Raw genomic sequence first — 7,940 nt, 5'->3', positions numbered from 1 at the left:
CAGATCATGCAGGTGGTGGAGGAAGCCTACCAGATGGTCCCGGAATTGGCCATCCACGTAGAGGAACCGGTGGAGGTGCGCGTTTGAAAGTTAGCAACGGGGGTGCGTGAGGCAAAGGAAGAAATGGCCAGGGTTTAGCTAGAGCTAAACCTTTAGATAACATAACTGCAGTTGAGGGCGCAGCCTTGAACTCCACCAGAGGTTAAGGAACAATGCGCCACCGCAATCAAAACAACAATGGCATCGGTCAACAGTGCTATGACAGACTTCACAAAGTTGTTCGAACAGTCATTTGAGGTCCTCACCACCCTGCAGGAAGACTTGAACATACAACGCCTATGGATAGAGGCACGCGAGCTGCAGCAAAGATACAACGAAGTAAAAGGGCCGCACAGATGGTTGCCCTCACACAATGGCTTGCGAGGATGCAGCAGGCTAAAGTGCTCAAGGAGCGGGTGGATGCTGCTCAGCGTAAGGAAGCAGTTTTGAAGGTGCACCTACAGTCGTGGATTGATGTGGCATATAGCATTACAAACTCCATTGAAGTAAAGCTCACGTGGCTGCAAGAAAGATAAGAGAGGATTTAGGGCAGCAGTTCAGCCATAGCGGTCACTGAACAACGCATAGAGGAAGTATAGTAAGCAGCCGCTTAGTGCAATGTCGAATTTGTATTGATCTAGTCAGAGTTGGGAGGTCTTCTCACAAATATCTCTGCACCCATAGAGTGACTCGAGAGTGAGTCACGATGTTTGTGTTGGGGGCCTATTGGGTGTGGGATCCCCCAAGTGAATTTTTGGGGCTTAGAGCCCAGTTTTTGGTCAAAGATTGTAATTCCTATGTAAAGACTCCACATTTTTTCGGCACGGAGCGCATAGTTTGTTAGAGATTCATATGGTTGTCTGCCCTAATTTTGTTAATGTAAGGTCGGCTGTAGAGATCTACCCATGGTCCACAAATAATGGGATTGTATAAATAGAGTGAGGCTCTAAGTAGTTAATACATCACGATCACGATAGGGATGAAAACTTGAGTCGTATCTGTGGAGTAAAGTCTAGATTTGGGTCGTAGAGTAGGAGAAGGCTCTGCAGCTGAGTGCATAGACCCCTACAGCTGAGTGTGCAGGGTGAGTCAAGTCTGTAATAGTTGGAAGCATTAATAAAGAGAAGTTTCATATCATTTCTGTGTATTTATTTCCTGTTTTATGCATCTGTCACATTGGATATAAATTGCACTATTAAAGTTTATATGATGCGCGAATGTGTATAATTGTGAGGATTAAGTGAATGAAAGATAGGATATCTGTTTATATGAATATAAGTAAGATATGTTAAGAATATAAGTAAGATATGTGGTGTAGTTTTGGGAAATAGCGTATTTCGCTACCATAGCAGCGCGAAAGCATCTCAGCCCTTGATTAGGGTTGCACGAAAGACGATTATAACAAATCGTGAAGGTATTGAAGGTTAGAGCAGTGCATGAAGAGACCTGCACAAAGGTAGGTCTAGTTGAACTAGATAAACATTACAAACATCTCAAGGGTGCGGAAACTTGGTTCCAACATCGCCCCATACTGCTTCGAGTGAGACTTTAGTCCACGCTCCGCGCGATGATGCCGAAAGGGCTAGTAGTGTAGGGATTTGTTTGGCTAAATAACTCCGAACCTGGGTCAGGCCCCCATAAGCCAAAAAGTCTATACGACCAGCCGAGTGTTCCTTTGGAATTATCCCCTAGTACACATTCGACCATTCATCGTCATTTGTTTTCAAACATGGAACCCGAAGGCAATGCTCCAGTCACATCTTCAAATGAGTTCGAAGTTTCTACTCCACACACTATTGGGGGGGAAGAATTGCAATTGCAGTTTCCTCCTGAGGGTTTACCTTTTTCAGAAGGTATTCCTGCCCGTTTTCCACCCAACTATGTGTCTTTGGGGCACTTAGTTTCAAGCACACCTAGTGCCTCATCACTCTACCACAATCCTATATGGGCATCAGGTGTCAGGCCTATGTCAGGTCCATTCGCCCCAAACATGACTTCCCAATAGGTTGTTACTTCAAACCCGGAGCAACCCACCATTCTGAATACGCTTGTATCATCGATCCCAGTTACACGTTAGTCACAACCGACAGTTTCAAATATTTTCTTTTTCAGTTCCTCTGTCCCATTAGTTAGTGGCCAGATTGTGCCACTACCTGGGGGGTAGAACCTGAATGTTTCTATGCTGTCAGGTGCGACTAATGTAAGTGGCTCACAAGATCACATGCTTGGTATAAACCAGCCCTCTTCTGGTTTTGTTTATAACCCTGGTAATCCCACTGGGTCAAGCAATGTCCAATACCAATAGGTTCAGAATCTCATTGGTCAATCTGGATCGAGCAATGTTTAGTATCAGTAGCCCTATGGGGCTCAGGTCTAATAGCAAAATCCTTATGTTCCATGTGTTTCTCAATGATTGGTTAATCAACCTTACACCCTCCAATCTAGGCAATACATCCTGCCCGGCTACGACCAGATTAAGTTCGGTAATTTCCCGGGCATTGTTCAGGTGCCCTTGCAACAACAAGATAGCCTTTACATCAACCAGGGAAGCCTTTGCTACCACAAGGGAAACCTTTGTTGTATCAAGGGTTCTCCGCGCAATAGCAAGGGAAAATTATCTCGCAACAAGGTCAGCTGCAACAATCGCAAGATTAATCCTTAAAATAGTTGCAGCAAGCTACTCAGAAGCATATGCAATATACTTCGCACACCTCTCAACCCATACCTTGGCAAGGCCAACCTCTGCAAACCCAGGGACAAATTTTGCAACCACAAGGTCAACCCTTGCAACAACAAAACTAGCCAGGGCAACATCAACCCTTGTATACATACCAACAAGGTCAACCTTTGCATGGGCAAGGTCAAGGTCAAGTCCTGCAGCAACAGGCCCAAAATCCTCTTGTCCTAGGTCAACAGGCTCAGAATCCTGCTGACCGAGGGCACCAAGTACAAAACTCCTACGTCCAAGGGCAACATGTGTATCAGCCTTATGCCCAAGGACTATAGGTCTCGAATCCTCTTTTTTAAGGGAAACTGGTTCATCAACCCTATGTTTTAGGACAATAGGTCCCATATCCATATGTCCAAGGTCAACAAGCTGAACAACCTTTTAACCCATACATTTCCTATCATCAACCTATACCTGGATAGTTTCAAGGTATTCGAGGTCAAAATCCTCCCTATGGTTAAGGTAATCCACAATGGGGGCAGCCTCAAATGCCATATGGCCAAAATCCCCCATTGTGGGGCCAAAATCCCCCATTGTGGGGCCAAAATCCTTACTAACAGGGAGGGGCTCCTCCCTTTGGGGTCGCTTATTGGCCTCCCATGCCTTTTAACACTCAATTACCTTTCTTGGCTACACTCGAGTTGCCGGATGTATTGCGCCTTACGAATGATCCGATCCTTCATTTACCATACTAGCCTCCGGTGCCGTCCAAGATACCAAGTGATTGCCCAAAGTTCGATGGAAAATCTAAAGAAGATCCTTATGCCCATGTGATGACATATCACCTCTCGTGCTCGTCGAACTCATACGTGGATGATTCCATTCGTTTTCATATTTTCCAACGGACCCTCACAGGTGTTGTAGTTGTTAGAGTCGGTCTTGTCAGTTCTCCATCAAAGATCAAAATCTTTTTTCATTTCATTTTTAGGTGTCCCATTCTGCTCGATCACCTGCATTCCGCTAGGGGCATGCCATAATCTGACGGAAGGGTGTTGTCCCTCATGCCTTGCCCTGCTAGCTCTAGTCTGTTCATCATAATCAATTTTAAAAGTCATGTGCAATCTTGTTTGGTCTCGCGGTCAGAAAGAGTCATTTCAGTCAGTAGGTCTAAGGTTAGTTGAATTAGTCTTCGAAAATTTCAAATAACACCCACAGGCCATGAGGATGTTTCTAATAAGTCTTCATTTCAGAATGTCCATTATCAATAAGGCTCGAGAATGATTCTTCTTCAAAACAGAGTTTTGAAGAAGAAATCGTCAAATTTGTTTTTGGTAGTAAATATGTATTTTTTAAAGCTTCCAATTGTGCAATGTTTCAGGCGCAACCCTGATCATCCTTTGCCAAAAAATGCCACCATCCCTGGCAAAATAGTCAAAGATGCATCATTCAAGTCAGATAATCAGAGGAAACAAAGGAAAAAAGTTTGTTTTCAAATGTGAAAAGAGTTGAAGCCAAAACATTATAAAACGTTTTTGTACAAAGTAGAAATCGAGTTCTCAATTATATATGGTAATTCCGTTGTTTTTACAGTGAATCCACATGATAAAGACCATCACAGAAGTCGAGTTTAAAAGTGGAAGAAGGAATTTCATATTTGAATGCCGAAAATGTGAGCTGGAAGGAGTTGCGGTGCATAGAGTAGGTGGCGCGGTGCACATGGGCCACGCGGTGCACTGGGCATGACCATCCAGTGAAAATTTACACTGGCACGGTGCATGCAGGAGGCGCGATGCATTGGGCCTCCGGCGCGGAGCACACAATTAAAGGCCTGAAACTGCTCGAATTTCCTCCAAATTTCCAAGAAATCGCATGGAATTTGCCAGAGGTCAAGAAAATCACTGCAGAGCATGCTAACATCATGGTTTGCCTGATGTTTTCACAGGTGCCCATGTATGCCCTAGAAGTACATGCGCATACTCTCAAAATTGGTGACATTTTTCTATGTGAAAAAACAGAGTTTGTGCATGTGTGTGATCATACATGCCAAGGAACAGTGCTAGCTTCAGTCCATCAACCGAGTAGTGAAGTCTTTGAGCTTTTCGATTACCTGTACCTTCTTTCTGGTGGACAGATTGTGTACTTTGGTGAAGCCAAAATGGCTCAGGAGTTTTTGGGAAAAGCGGGTTTCGCTTGTCCCAGAACGCGAAATCTTGCAGACCATTTCCTTCGTTGCATCAATTCAGATTTTGACAAAGTAAAGGACACACTAAAGGGATTGTTTAGACACCATGAAATAATGCATGAAGTGGAAGTGAGAGACCCTTTGCTCAAAGTCTACTCAGCCCAGGCCATAAGAATCTTGATCGAAGCTTTCCAGTCTTCTCAGTATGCTATGACAACAACAACTAGGGTTCAGGAAATGTCTCAAATTAAAGGAACAATGTTAGAATCCAATGGAAGTCAAGCGAGCTTCTGGATGCAATGCCTGACATTGACAAGGAGGTCTTTTGTTAATATGTACAGAGATATTGGGTATTACTGGTTAAGAGTAATTATATATACATTGGTGTCTTTGTGTGTTGGCACCATCTATTTCGATGTAGGCACAAATTACAATGCCATTGCGGCAAGGGGCTCTTGTGGTGCCTTCGTAGTAGGATTCATGACTTTCATGTCTATAGGAGGATTCCCATCATTCTTAAGAGGACATGAAGGTTTTCCACCATGAGAGGCTCAGTGGACACTATGGAGTGGCAGTTTTGCAATTGCGAATTTTTTATCATCTTTTCCATACCTAGTAATGGTGGCCGGATTCTCTACCACAATTGTCTTTTTCATGGTGCAGTTGCATCAGGCTTGTGTTCGCTTTTCATACTTGTTTCTGGATCTGCTTGGAACAATTGCTGTGGTTGAAAGTTTGATGATGATTATTGCTGCTTTGGTACCAAACTTTCTGATGGGAATTGGAACAGGCGCTGCAATTCTAGCAATTTTTATGATGACTTCAGGATTTTTCCCATCAGGTAACCGAGCTTCCGAAGCCAATCTGGCACTATCCTATTTCCTGTATAAGTTATGGTGCATTGAGCCTCCCACGTGGCGCACCCACAACGTGCAGCGCATTGGGTGAGATTCCGCAGTGCAAAAATACACTGTCGCGGCGCATACAGTGAGCGCGGCGCACACAACCTGAAAGTCAAAAAATTGCCGAGACCTTCCTCCATCACCCAAAACGAATTTGACGGGCTGAGCCTCCATCATCGCTCTTTGTCCAAATATTGGTGTCACAAGCTGGTCTCGGTTGCCTATTCATGATGTAGATTTTGGGTGGGGAAGACCCATATTCATGGGACCTGGAGGCTGAGGAAATCTGGATGCAAATTTTTGGTATGTTCTTTACTTGTATGAGCGAAAAGTTGTTACATCAAAATGAAGCAGCCCTACCTCCCCTCTAAACGACATCACTAGGCTCAGGAAGCTATGTTTGCATGTGTTGCAGGAGCTGTTATGGCTTCAGGGGAAGCTAATGACAACTGGTGTTGATGGACAAGATGATGCCTGTGGGATTTCTGCAGATGAAAGACCTTATACTAAAGGTTTGAGAATGACAAGAAGGCAGTTAAGGGAAATGAGGAATGTGTCAAAATAGACATGTTTATTCCAAAATCAGCAAATGAAATAGGATGTAGCAAGAAACCTGTAGCATTTTCAGATCCATATCAATCCCTTATGAGGTTTCTTGCAGAGTCGGTCAGTTGGGTAGAGGAGAAACAGGTGGATCCATTGTTTAAAGATTCAAAGACCTATAAGCAAAATGGATATGTGTTCACTGGCATTGAAGAAGATATTATTGAGTTTAGCAAAATTACAGCTGGGATCGTTCATTGACACGTTTCCCCCTTTATAAAAAGCAGAGTCTTAGTTCAAAGCCATTTTTATTAAAAATTAGTTTTTATTCAAACGACCAATGTAAAGGGAAAGCGAACAGTCAAAACCGAACGCCTAAATTTAAAACAAAGACATCTGTCACAACAGAGAGATAGGAATGTATGGTCTATTTTTGTCTTCAAGTCATGATTTCATGGGATCCACGTTGGATTTTTGCCTTTTAATTGGTCACCAGAGAAAAACAAGATGTAACATTGCTCTTTTTTAGAATAGGTGGTTGGATTTCCAGCTTCTATTAGTTAATGATTAAATAGCTCCTCATTTGTGTCGATCTGTTTTCCCACAGATGGGGTTTATTTATTGTATGAAAAAACATTTGTGGGGGTTTTTCGGAGTTTCTGGGAAATGGTGTGGAGAAAAAACTCAGTGATTCATTGTATAGCTTGGCCAGGAATTTAATAAATGATGCAGCTCTGATTCATGAGATTCATGCGGTATGCAGTTTAGCAGATGTTTCCTCTTTCAGTTTCATATGTGCCTTGTTATGTTTTACATTTCATTCGTAATCATTTCCAGTTGAATGCTCTTAAGTAGGAAAGGTAGAATCCATTTTTATGCTCTGCCTTGTAAAGCATTCATACTTTGTGTGTCTTCCTCTGTCTAAGAAGGATTCATGTATATGCCCTTTTCTGCTTTATCAGTTGCCTTTCCACTACATATTATTTCAATTTGACTGCTAAACCTCCTGCCTATCTTACCTCACAAAATAATCTGCGTCTTTGACCAATTTCCCATCTCAGGCTGCCCTTTGTCCCATACAACCAAGAAATTTTCAGTCATTCAATAAATTTCCTTTTTCATATCCATTTACTAGCCTAAAATCAACATTTGTTTTGAGTCATCTCAGACCCTATTGTCTATTTTAATTGACTGGTGACCTGGAGAGAGCCCTCTCCTGTCCTAGTAGGGCTAGCTACGAGGCTGAGCATGGTTTGTGGTTATCCTGAATTTTGCCTTCCTTCAACCTAAGGTAAATGTAGGCTCTAACATAGTGGGTGGCGACTCCGCTGGGGACAAAATGGTTTGCTTGTAGATTGTCTTGCCCCAGTACATATCTCAAGTTCAGAGCTGATTGTTGATGGTGGACAATGATCAGACATAATAAGGCTGAAATCATTCACCTGGCGACTCCGTTCACTGAAGAATCTAGCAATCAGTGCTTCATGGTAACTCCACTGGAGGACTAACACTTTCCCTGCGAAAATGGAAGGATCTTACACAAAGTTCGAGTATCTAAAGTGGAATGGTATTCAGGATCTACTCTGATTTCTTGTGAATTACTTCT

At 43.0% G+C, this 7,940-nt stretch overlaps 1 pseudogene; it reads left to right on the top strand.

Annotated features, from left to right (window-relative positions):
- Window positions 1-338: 338 nt before the first annotated feature.
- Window positions 339-5,880, top strand: LOC149147705 (ABC transporter G family member 11-like; annotated as a pseudogene).
- Window positions 5,881-7,940: the final 2,060 nt, after the last annotated feature.

The sequence above is a fragment of the Pinus tabuliformis genome, chromosome 9 (genome assembly GCF_031772625.1).
Source record: "Pinus tabuliformis cultivar Carrire ecotype Pingquan chromosome 9, CPIR1, whole genome shotgun sequence".
NCBI lineage: Eukaryota > Viridiplantae > Streptophyta > Pinopsida > Pinales > Pinaceae > Pinus > Pinus tabuliformis.
The sequence above is the reverse complement of the archived record's forward strand: the minus strand, read 5'-3'. Positions and strand labels throughout refer to the sequence as shown.